Raw genomic sequence first — 12,605 nt, forward strand, 5'->3', positions numbered from 1 at the left:
AGGATCTACAGTTTGACGGCAAAAAAGCCCAACCAGTGTAGGCCAAGTTTGTCCCGGAGAAAGTTAAACTGTCATTGGACTCGCAACGAAATTGATTAGAAATACTGAAGAGTCCTAAGCGGTTCTGCTTTTGACTCACCATTATTTTGTCACTATCCAAATTAAAATGTCATTAGAAGTTGAATTAATAAAATAATGACCTTGCACAATGCAAGAAAATAGTCGATATAATTTGAAAACACCAAATTGTTTATTCTAATACGTCATAATAAAATATTTGCTCATAATTTAGCATGATTACATATTGTGTCATATTCGTATCATAATTTTATTATAAGTTAAAATTATTTATTAGTAATCAATACTAGATATCTATTACTCTATACTATACGAGTACTCTACACTATAATATTATAAATGCGAAAGTAACTCTGTCTGTCTTGTTTTCACGCCTAAACTACTGAACTGATTTTGATGAAATTTGGCATAGAGATAGTTTGAGTTCCGGGAAAGGACATAGGATAGTTTTTATCCCGGTTTTTGAAACAGGGACGCACGCGATTACGTTTTTCTGTGACAGACAAAATTCCACGCGGGCGAAGCCGCGGGCGGAAAACTAGTTACTAATAAAGAAGATTTTTGATAGGATAAGAAGGTGTACGGGATGGGACACACTACCTCATTCTCCAGTAAAGAAGGGAGAAAAAAAACATCATCATTAAGTCAGTCTCTACAGTAGAAATACGACCCTCTCTAGTTTAGGCCATTTGCTGCTTTTTTACTACCCCCCGTCCTTTTAAAATTGTGCTTGATTTCCTAAGAGGTCCGTGAACAAAAAAGGTTAAGAAACACAGAACTGCACGACCAGAAAGGAAGGGACTTCCCTCCAGTGAAAAATATAGCTTCAAACTAGCTGCCAGTATGCCCAAGCCTTATATCGTCTGCTCGCGTCAACACTTGTCAATTAAAAACTGCTATCAAATGCCTTGACCAGCAGAGTAGCGCACCGCATATTAATTTAATTGTTCACGATGGAAGATCTGTTGATAATATCATAAAAAAGAGGTCAGCTAGAATGCGGTAACTTTACATAATGACAAGTTTGTAAAACTTAGCAGTCGTGTATAAATTACATTGACGGTGCATCTTCTAGTGAATGAATCTAATGAAGCAATGGGCAGGGCACATAGTACGCAGAACTGACGGCCGATGGGGAGCAAGGTTCTGGAGTGGAGGATCAAAAGCACTCAAACAAAAGTGACCGACATAGCACGCAGAATTGCTAAAATCAAGTGGCAGTGGACGGGGCACGTAGCTCGTAGAGACGATGACCGTTGGGGCAGAAAAGTTCTCGAGTGGCGACCACGGGCTGGAAGACGTAGCGTGGGCAGGCCTCCTACTAGGTGGTCCAACGATCTGGTGAAGGTCGCGGGAAGTGCCTGGATTCGGGTAGTGCAGGACCGGTCTTTGTGGAAATCCTTGAGTGAGGCCTTTGCCCAGCAGTGGACGTCATTCGGCTGAAACGAACGAAGTTTGGAGGATGGAGGTAAGGATTGCCTAACAGCTCTAAAACATAAGTTAATTCTAAATTCATTGAGGCTCGTAGATAAATTAACTATTCAATAACTTACACAACCAACTTAAAATTCACATAAATAAATTCAGGTTTCGACGGTTTTCGTTTAAAATTATTGGAAGTCCGTGCAATGGGAGTTTAAATTAATTCCTTAACTTTTTAACTATTCTGTGGAGATGTCTTATTTATTTACTGTTCTGTGGCGAGTTATGTACAAGTAATTTATCCTTTTGTCTGGATCTACAGATTTTCGTAATTTGTAAGCACACAACTACGGGAACTAAGCTATGTATTTGGAATAAAATAAAATAACATTTAAAAAGTACAAAATATGTGTATGAAGTAAAATAGAGGTAATAAGAAGAATATCAAGCATTAAGTAGAAAATGATAAAAATATCAAGGAAACTATTTTTGTTTCTAGAGCTTTAGTGATTTCGGGGTTGGTACTGGGTTCGATTCCCAGTTGGGTAATGTATTTAAGCACGCAATGCAAAATTAAAGTGACATCTGTTAAATCACAAGCCATCCCACTTTGATCACCTGGATTTGATCAGCCATGCAGGCGACACTTTGGTATCATTTGATCACCCATGGATAAGGTCATCCTAGGTGATCAAAGTGGACCTCTTATCAATGGGTGATCAAAGGACACTAAAGAGTCGCTTGAAGTCCACTTTGATCACCAGGGTGCTCAAATACAGGTGATCAAAGTGGAATAAACCAAATCTCATAGATAACTCACATGTTAAGTTACATGACAGCAACTAAATTATGTGCATTCGCTGTGTGGAATTCGCTGCCTGCTGCTGTCGTCACCGTCGTGGCAGAATTAAATAACTGACAAAACCAAAGTTGCGAGATATTCACGTTTTTGTGATTTTTTTCGTTAAAAATGGCGATAACTTTTAAGGGTAAAAATATTTTACTGTCGGTCTTTTGATATTTTATACAGCAAATTTACCTTTATTAAATCAATATTCTTCGATGATGTTATTTTGTATTATTTTAAATAAAAAAAAATAAAAATGTAATATTTAGTTTTGCCACAACCGTATTTTACAACTAAGTTGCAGTTATTTAGTTTTTGCATGTCACTTATTTAGTTTTGCCACAACCAAGGTATTACAAAAACGAATATTTCCATTGAATAAGTACACTTGTTTAATTTTGCCACACTTTTATTGACCTAAATGTTGATTTATTCATTTTATTTTATTTGTTCTGTTAATGCGATTTTAGTCAAAATCTGTAAAATTGTTAAATAATACTAGAATATACATACTTATTAAATATTTATAAATGTTTAACAAATTGGTATGGTAACCATCAATATCAGATTCCTATAACATTGAAATTAAATTGAAAGAACCAACATCAAAATGAATATCAAAATTAAAATAATCCAAAAACAATAAAACTGTAATGGGGATATCTCCCTAGGGATCCATAGGGATCCCTTACCCTCAACGTCATGGCAGAACGACGTTCAATGTCACTGCAGATCTCCGTTGACGCTAAGGCACATCGGCAGCTCAATAGACAGATATGGAAGTCCTTGCGACATGATGTTCGCAACTTTAATACAAATAGTATTAAAGAGGCGATAGAGCGGAACCAAGGCTCGAAAGTGTTCGCTAGAGACAACTCTATTGGGCGAAGCTAGCTGACGAAGCTGAAGACTGCGGAAGGTGGTGTAACGCCAACAAAAGCCGAGGTTCTGGGTGAGATTGAAAAGTTTTATGGACAGCTATATACCTCGACGAAGATATTGTGGATATCAGCATTATCAGCCTATACGAGATTAGGATGGCTCTCAAACACCTAAAGAACAACAAGGCACCGGGTCATGACGGGATAACCTCGGTCCTTCAGAGACTATTTAACTTCGTCTTACTCCAGGGACCAACGCCAGAGGCATGGAACAGAAGAATGGTGATACTCTTCTTCGAGAAAGGGGATAAAACCTTGCTGAAGAATTAATTACCCATCTCGCTTCTGAGTCATGTCTACAAGCTGTTTGCGAAAGTTATCACGAATGATCTCGCGCGTAGGTTCGATGACTTCTAGCCTCCCGAACAAGCCGGTTTCTGAAAAGTGTCGGTACATATCGAGGTGCTGAAGTGCTTGTACAGAAACGCCACCATGTTGTCCGAGTACAGGAGTGGAGTACGAGGGCGATTCCTCTGCAGCGAGGCATGAGGGAGATGTTATGTCTCCGGATCTCCGAAACTATTCACCGCTGCATTGGAAGACGCTTTCAAACTCCTTGAATAGAAAGTATTCGGCACAAACATCAACGACGAGTACATCATTCAGCTTCGGTTTGCCGACGATATTGTGTGGTCATGGCAAAATCACTGGAAGACCTCGGCACAATGCTCGAAGACCTTAGTCTCCCAAAAGGTAGGCCTTCGGGTGAACAACATGGAAAAACGAAGCTTTTGTCGAAAGCTTTTGTTGGATAGGAGCTCGAATCTTGAGATTGTTGACAAGTATGTCTACCTCGGACAAACGTTTCAGCTAGGTAGAGAAAGAGGTCGAATCCAACTCGGCTGGGAAGCATTCGGGAAACTACACAACACAACATCCTTTCGTCCAAAATATCTCAGTGCCTAAAGACAAAAATCTACAATCTGTATGTGTTACCACTGTTGACGGCTCGGGAACGCGGCCTCTTACNTAGTCTTTTTCACGTAAGATGATTCGTATGACGTTTTGAGTTTGAAAGTTATAGAGATGTCACATAACTAAACCATAGCGATTTATCTATCGATTTTTTTCTAAGAGTTAGTAATACCTACTTTTAGAGAAATATTTTGTATAGGTGTTATTTAACAAAAACATGTTTTTTTTTAATTACAAATATTATTGTAACATTTTTTTATTGATAATATTCAAATTCCATAGACTTCATGTTCAAAAAAACGATTCCTAAAAAGTACTGGTTCTATTTCTTTAAATTAAAAACTATTAAAGTCATCAATCAAAAATATAGTTGATTTTTGTGATTGTTTTAATAACTAAGTATTCACTGCAATCGATTAATGAACCGCGGAAATAATCGATTTGGTTATACAACAAATACCCCAGCACTAAATCTATTCCGTTTCACACATTGCGTACATTAAATAAAAAATATTTTTACATCGTATTTAATTAAAATATTAATCAATATACTCAGATTTTACTATATATTTCAAGACAAGTAGTTAATTTTTTTTTATTATATTGCTAATAAAATACAAATATTTTTTCAAGAATATTCTGCGTATGTAGTATGCGTAATATGGATAACCTTGAAGTGTCATACGGATCATCTTAGGTGAAAAAGACTATAGTATTTGAGCTATTCTACAAAACGAATGTAAATTTATTAGTCTACGTCTATTAGTTTCAACGTAATTGTTGAACAAAGATACCCCTTCCCAGCGGTTTTTGGAAGTGCTGGTCGCCATAAAGGTTGAGCGGCACTAAAAACATTGTTTTCATGTTCAAGGCTCAAGGCTGAGCAGCACTAAAAATTTGAATATACCCACAAAATACCTATCTAATCTATTTATAATAGAAATAGAATTTTAGTAAACTAGCCGACCCGGCGGACTTCATACCGCAAAAAAAATCGCTTAGGTCTTCTGGACTGTTGATAATCTTACATATTATAAATTATAAACGCGAAAGTTTGTAGGGATATCTGGATGTCTGGATGTCAACATGTTTGTTACTCTTTCACGCAAAAAATACTGAAGGGATTTTGATGAAACTTTACAGTATTATTGTTTATAATCCAGAATAACATATAGACTATAATTTATGACGATTTGTGACAAATAAATTTCACGCGGGTGAAGCCGCGGGAAAAAGCTAGTGGTGAAATTTTTTTTTGGTCCAGTAGTTTCGGAGCCTATTCAACACAAACAAACAATCTAATCTTTCCTTTTTGTTTTGTTTTCTTGGCGCTACTTCGATATAAGGTCGGTAGCGCTTGCAAAAATAATTTATATCATGAACTAATAGACATTACATTGTCATTGGATTGTACACTGGTATATAGAGCCTAACTTACATACATAGTGATAAATCGAATAAAAATTCCCGACATATAAATCACTATCGTAAAACTTTAACACCGCGCTTCAACTCAGCACAGCGACATCTATGTGTTATCAAAGTAGACAAAAACTAAACGAGCTGTTATAGTAAGAGCTGACAACAGATGGCGTTGTATGTAATTGAATCGCGGTGATAAAGTTATTTCAGCGGTGTATTTACTTCACATTCACAATATGCCCATTGTGTAGTGACACCACTGTTAACTTATTATAATTTTATCATGTTTGTTATGTTTAGTATTAAATAACTTAGCTTTATTAGTTTATTATGTCGTGATAATTAATCTGGTCATTGGTTTATTTAATAGTATTTCTAAAATCTAGTCGTTTAAATGTGATATTATTAAATAAGTTTGGTGTCACACTCGAATATGTACAAACCATAATGTTTTTGGAAGTGCTGGCGCCCTAAAGGTTGGGCAGCACTAAAAATTCGAATATACCCACCAAACACCTATCTTATTCTATACATACAAATAATATAAAGCTGAAGAGTTTGTTTGTTTGGTTGAACGTTCTAATCTCAAGAACTACTGGTCCGATTTGAAAAAATATTTTTGTGTTGGATAGCCCATTTATCGAGGGAGCCTTTAGGCTAAATAGGTATAACATCACCCTACAGCCAATAGGAGCGGAGCAGTAAATAAAAAGAGAAATATTAATCAAACTATTTTCACGCGTATGAAGTCGCGGGCACAGCTAGTCTATTCATAATTGAAACATAATTATGTATTTTACTAATATTGTAAATGCCAAAGTTTGTATGGATGTCTGAATGTCTACATGTGAACATGTTTCTATAAACCTTTACAAGGATGTTCACTCGTTACAAGTCACCCTGTATAGTTTAGTTAGACGGACATTGTGCCTGCCATCATACCTAGTTATAATGTAGTTCATAATAACGTACTAAGTTTTTTTTAATTACTACTAAATCATCAACTTTTTCCTTCACTAAATATTTCTCAAATATTTGTTTCTAAAAAAACGACCAAGCATAATCTGGCTTGATTATGGTTAACAATAGATGGCGCTGTACGTAATTATATCGCGGTGGTGAAGTTACTCCGCCCGCAAATATGTAGTTTAGACGGACATTGTGCCCGACAACATACTTAGTTATTTATAATAATAATGTAGTTCATAGAACGTATTCAGTTTTTGTAGGTGCTGCCGAGCTTCAGGCAAAGCAGCACTAAAAATACGGTTTTAAATACCTACGTGATTGTCGTTTATTATTGAAACAGAAACGCTATTAGTTACTATGATAGAATAACAGTTTTTTTTTAATAATACTCAATCATCAACTTTTTCCTTCACTAAATATCTCTCAAATATTTGTTTCAAAGCAGCACTAAGCAAAATCTGACTTGTTAATGGTTAACAATAGATGGCGTTGTACTTAATTAAATCGCGGTGATGAAGTTACTCCGGCCGCAAATATATACTTTAGACGGACATAAAGCCCGTCAACATAGTTATATTATAATGTAGGCTATATTTATAGAATTAAGTACGATCACTTTTTGTAGGTGCTGACGAGCTTGAAGCAAAGCAGCACAAAAAATACGAAACTCTAAGTTCAGCTATACATCAACATTAGGCGCTGCTTAGCAAAACTAGGCAGCGCTTCCAAAAATTTATTGTTAGCATGATGATTAACAACTAAGTAAGTACTTAACCTAAGATAACATATTAAACAGCAGTAATCTGACAAGTTACCACAAAGTAAATTAAAAATTGTCATCAATGGTCAAATAGGCGCGTAGAAAAACATTATCACCGTGAGTCAAAAACGGATAGTGACATCTATCGGTTTATAAATGAAGTTAGATTGTCAACAGCAATGTGATAATTAAAAGTGTTGTGTGGTGGTAAACAATCATTAATACAAGATGTTCGCATAATATTCAATTTTGTCCCTTAGTCGGCTTTTACGACATCCACGGGAAGAGTGGGAGTGGTCCTATTCTACTCTGCCGAAACCACACGGCACAATTAATATAGAAGTCAAAACAATGACAAAAGATTCTATGTCTCAGCAATAGATGTCGCTGTATGTAGTTGAACCGCGGTGATAAAGTTTTTCCAAGTCTGTATAAGTTGTTAGATTACTTTCAAACGGCAATAATCAAAATTGTGATATAGTTTATAAGTAGTTATGTAAGCTATGTTACGTTTTAGACACAATTTTAGATAAGTTATGTCATATTGAAATCACGTTATGGCTCATTTTTTAAAACACTACCTGCTTTGGCCAAGTAGTTGTAGTGTTTTTTTTAGCACATTTACTCCAATGATCTAGCTTTTGTAGACACTGGGTATTTGTTACGACCAAGCGGCCGGTAGTATTAGAAACCAATTAGATAACGGGAGCTGGTATTTAGACCATTATACCTACTTATCTAGTACTTTATACACGGATGTGGTTATCAGAGCTATGTAGGTACAGCTAATTGCCACTTAAATGAATAAGTAATGAAAACTAATGACAATTTAGTTGGTATGTCCTTCTAAATCATACGTCTATTATCAATTTAAGTATCTACTTAAGTATTTAAAAAGTCTAGGACTTAAAACAGTACCTAAACAAATCCGTTTAAAGTTACAACAGCGTCTGAAATCGTGGTTCTAGCATCAGACAAAAAGATTCTTAGTAGGAATAATAGATGTCGCTGTATGTAGTTGAACCGCGGTGACGAAGTTTTCCCAGAGGTGTATAAGTTGCTAAGTAACTTCAAAACGGATGTGTGATAATCAATATCAGATAATTTTATAATATAACAGCCAATTTTTGTAAACTGCACAAGCTTGGATTGCTGACACGGTGGTTTTAGAATCTGAATCGAATGGTATTATAGTCTACTCACATTAAACGATATTTTATATTAAGTACTTATTCAAGAAGTATAGGACTTAAAACAGTACCTATACAAATCCGTTTAAAGTTACAACAACTACACAACCGTCTGAAATTGTGGTTCTGGCATCAGACAAAAAGGTTCTTAGCAGGAATAACAGATGTCGCTGTGTGTAGTAGAAACGCGGTAACGAAGTTTTTCAGCGGTGTATAAGTCGCTAAGTAACTTCAAAACGGATATGTGATATTATCAGATAATTTCATTAAATTATAACAGCCAATTTTTTTGTAAACACCACCCAGCTTGGATTGCGGACAAGGTGGTGTTAAAAACTGAATCGAATGATTTTAATAATTATGGTCTACTCACATTAAACGATAATATGTTATATTAAGAACTTATTCCAAGAAGTCTAGGACTTAAAACAGTACCTATACAAATCCGTTTAAAGTTACAACGACTACACAACCGTCTGAAATTGTGCTTCTGGCATCAGACAAAAAGATTCCTAGTAGGAATAATAGATGTCGCTGTGTGTAGTTGAACCGCGGTGACGAAGTTTTCCCAGCGGTGTATAAGTTGTTAAGTAACTTCAAAACGGTAAGTATTGTAAGTCTTAATCTGTGATATTAGATTTAAGCTTAAATAAGTATGTCAGTGATATAGAATTTAACCTATAAAATTATAACAGGAAATTTTTGTAAACATCACCCAGCTTGGATGGCTGCCTCGGTGGTGTTAGAAACTGAATCAAAACCAATGACAATTTAGTTGGTATAATCTTCTAAATCTTACAGCTATTATCAATTTTAGTATCTACTTAAGTATTTAAAAAGTCTAGGACTTAAAACAGTACCTAAACAAATCCGTTTAAAGTTACAACAAATACACAACCGTCTGAAATTGTAGTTCTAGCATCAGACAAAAAGATTCTTAGTAGGAATAATATAATATGTCGCTGTGTGTAGTTGAACCGCGGTGACGAAGTTTTCCCAGTGGTGTATAAGATGTTATGTAACTTCAAAACGGATATGTGATACTATTTAATAAGTTAAATTTAAGTTATCTTATCAGATAATTTGACAAATTAACAGCAAATTTTTGTAAACACCACCCAGCTTGGATTGCTGACAAGGTGGTGTTAGAAACTGCATCGAATGGTGTTATAGTCTACTCACATTAAAAGATAATGTTATATTAAGTATTCAAGAAGTCTAAGACTTAAAATAGCATCAATACAAATCCATTTAAAGTTACAACAACTACACAACCGTCTGAAAGGTTCTGGCATCAGACAAAAAGATTCTCAGTCGGAATAATAGATGTCGCTGTGTGTAGTTGAACCGCGGTGACGATGTTTTCCCAGCGGTGTATAAGTTGTTACGTAACTTCAAAATAGTAAGTATTGTAAGTCTTAATCTGTGATATTAGATTTAAGCTTAAATAATGTCAGTGATATAGAATTTAACCTATAATTTATAACAGGAAATTTTTGTAAACATCACCCAGCTTGCACTGCTGACAAGGTGGTGTTAGAAACTGAATCTAAAATGGTATGCTAGTGATAAAGATTTTATAATTTAAAAACAGCAAATTTCTGTAAACATCACCATGATTGGGGCTTGGTACGTATTATTGAATGATTCAGCATACATTCATTGACTTTATGTAAAACACAATGAACAATCTATAAAAAGATGATATCCCGGGCTTAGTCAAATCCTAGTTTAGTCATTTCAATTCACTCCAATGTACCATAGACAAAATGGAGGATTTGACCTACACCCCACACTTTGGCCAGTGGTTGGGGAGGCCTGATGTTTACGTTATGCCCGTTTTCACCATCAATCCATAATCTATAAGTGACCCTTATGGTAACACATCAGATATTTTGTTTTCATAGGGGTCACTTAAAAATTAGGGATTGATGGTGAAAACTGGCATTAGATCCCTTAGTCGCCTCTTACGACATCCATGGGAAGAAAGGGAGTGGTCGTATTCTACTATGCCGGGACCACACGGCTTCTTCTTAAGCCACATAGAACGAGCCAGCTATTGACAAAATTAGTATAGGATTCAAACAGAAAACGATCAAAAATTAATAAAAGCTATTTTTATTGGCGGTACAAAGTTCTCCGGGACCACCATAAAATGGCTGAACACGAAGTAAAGAAAGACATCGATATGTACCTAGTATTGAATACCACGTGGGTGCTTGCGAGCAAATTCTAGTAAAGTAATTTATTGCTATTAAAAAACAATCAGTAGCCCCAAAAGTAACAGAGGCACTGTTTTTGTCTAAGGATAGAACTTAGCAGGTAACAATTTAAAAGAAATTTAAACCACCATAGCTCAGGTAGAAATTATCACCCAATCGACAAAAAAAGTAAGGTTTCGACGCTCCAAGCCGCCGCCATTTTAAGTTAGATTATGTTAGCATTAGTATGTACCTACCTACATTCTTTACTTTTACTTTGTAACACTATTTATTGTGTACTTAATGAAGTAACAATTTAGATGCCTACTTATTAATTAATTAAGAATTTAAAAAGGATATGAAAAAGGGAGAGTAGACTACATATTTTCTTTAAGATTTGACTAAAACCCTGGATGTCGCCATTTTTTATAAATTCAGGAACAACTCTTTGTTATTGACGCTAATATTAGAAACGTAACAAAGAAAATGCATGTTGTAATTATTATTGTTCATTAAGTAATACAATTTAAACAAAATGCTTCCAATATTGTTAAGTTTATTATTAAAATTTTGTTTTCTTGCACCGTTTTGTTGTGGTGCTAAGTTTGACTCAAAACAAGATGGCGGCGGATTCAGCTGCGAGCAATAACAAAGAGATTCCAGAAAATTGATACCAAAACCGTTTATGAGAACAAAATAATAAAGAATGTGAGAGGATATGAATACGAGTAGGTATAATCATGATTAGTAAGTAAATTGAGTTGATATTTCAAGGCTACATTGAATTTTTAATCTTAGGCCCGGTTTCTAAATTGTGATTTCCAGCTTTCGTCTTCTACCCAAGAATGAATTTCATATGAAAAGTTCATAGTTGATTACAAGATCTCCAATACTAAAATATCAATTCAGAAACCGGGCTCTATTCTCTTTTTAATAAAATACATTATTTAATTATTCTATCGGTACCTTTTCATCGCTCTTCTCACAAACAACAGAAATAAATGATGCGAAATGATTTCAAATATGGCCACTTACTTGTAGTTTAGGAGCCAGGTACCAAACTGGCTACATGGTGCTGGAGTGTGACGTCTGCTGTCCTTGGTGAACTATACTGCACTGGTTTTATTTTCTCCAAAACCAGCGGCCCTGTGAGACAATTTAGGGCCAAGCTAAGGGAATAGGGCTAGTTGCTTTCTCGTTCTTACTTATAGCCGCGTCCCTTTCTCACTATTTCGGATAGGCAAACAAAGGATGCGGGCGATGCAAAAAAATCGATTGTCGATAGTATTGAATGCACCCTAAAAGTCATGTATTGATTTTGGTACAACCGTTTTATTATTATTAGCGATAGTGAAGTTTGATAGAATATATCGATATTATTGAATACAGTATCGAGATACTTAAAAGTTAATGAAAGAGTAATATTATTTTCAAAATTAGCGAATGGTATTGGTGGAATTCTCTGTTTTGCCCAAGGGCAGCTGGGTAAAGAATGCCACATGGCATAAAGTTCGCCTTTTTATGCCGTTTTTTTTGTGTGTGCAATAAAGTGTTTCAATAAATAAATCCAACTATTGAAAAAAATGATTGCCTTGTACCTTTACTTCAATTAGTTGTTAAGACAAAAACTACAGAGTACTACTGTAATACACAACCCAACAGAAGAAGTCATCGTTTGTAGGTACATTATTTTAAAAAGTCAATTTTTGTTTTTCTTCACAAGCGGTATACATTTTGTTAAGAAATAAGTCTTATCTTTTCTATAGTACCTAGTTTGGTAGTTACATACTTACGTATTAAGTACGTAAGTAGTACTTACGTACTTAATACGTAAGTATGTAATTCATTTCTTAAGTACTT

The 12,605-nt window shown here is 35.2% G+C and overlaps 1 protein-coding gene across 2 annotated transcripts in view; it reads right to left on the reverse strand.

The window, feature by feature from the left end:
* LOC114360014 (zinc finger CCCH domain-containing protein 10-like) overlaps positions 1 to 11,899 on the reverse strand; it is a 29,044-nt gene extending 17,145 nt beyond the window's left edge. The window contains exon 1 of one of the 2 annotated variants that reach the window (XM_028314565.1): positions 11,781 to 11,898. The gene's annotated coding sequence lies outside the window, so the exon portion shown is untranslated. Of the gene's footprint in view, positions 1 to 11,780 lie in introns of both variants that reach the window. The other variant, XM_028314564.1, reaches the window with a different exon arrangement.
* Positions 11,900 to 12,605: the final 706 nt, after the last annotated feature.

Source organism: Ostrinia furnacalis, unplaced genomic scaffold (assembly GCF_004193835.3).
Source record: "Ostrinia furnacalis isolate ACB-3 unplaced genomic scaffold, ASM419383v2 OfSCF4790, whole genome shotgun sequence".
Classification (NCBI taxonomy): Eukaryota; Metazoa; Arthropoda; class Insecta; order Lepidoptera; family Crambidae; genus Ostrinia; species Ostrinia furnacalis.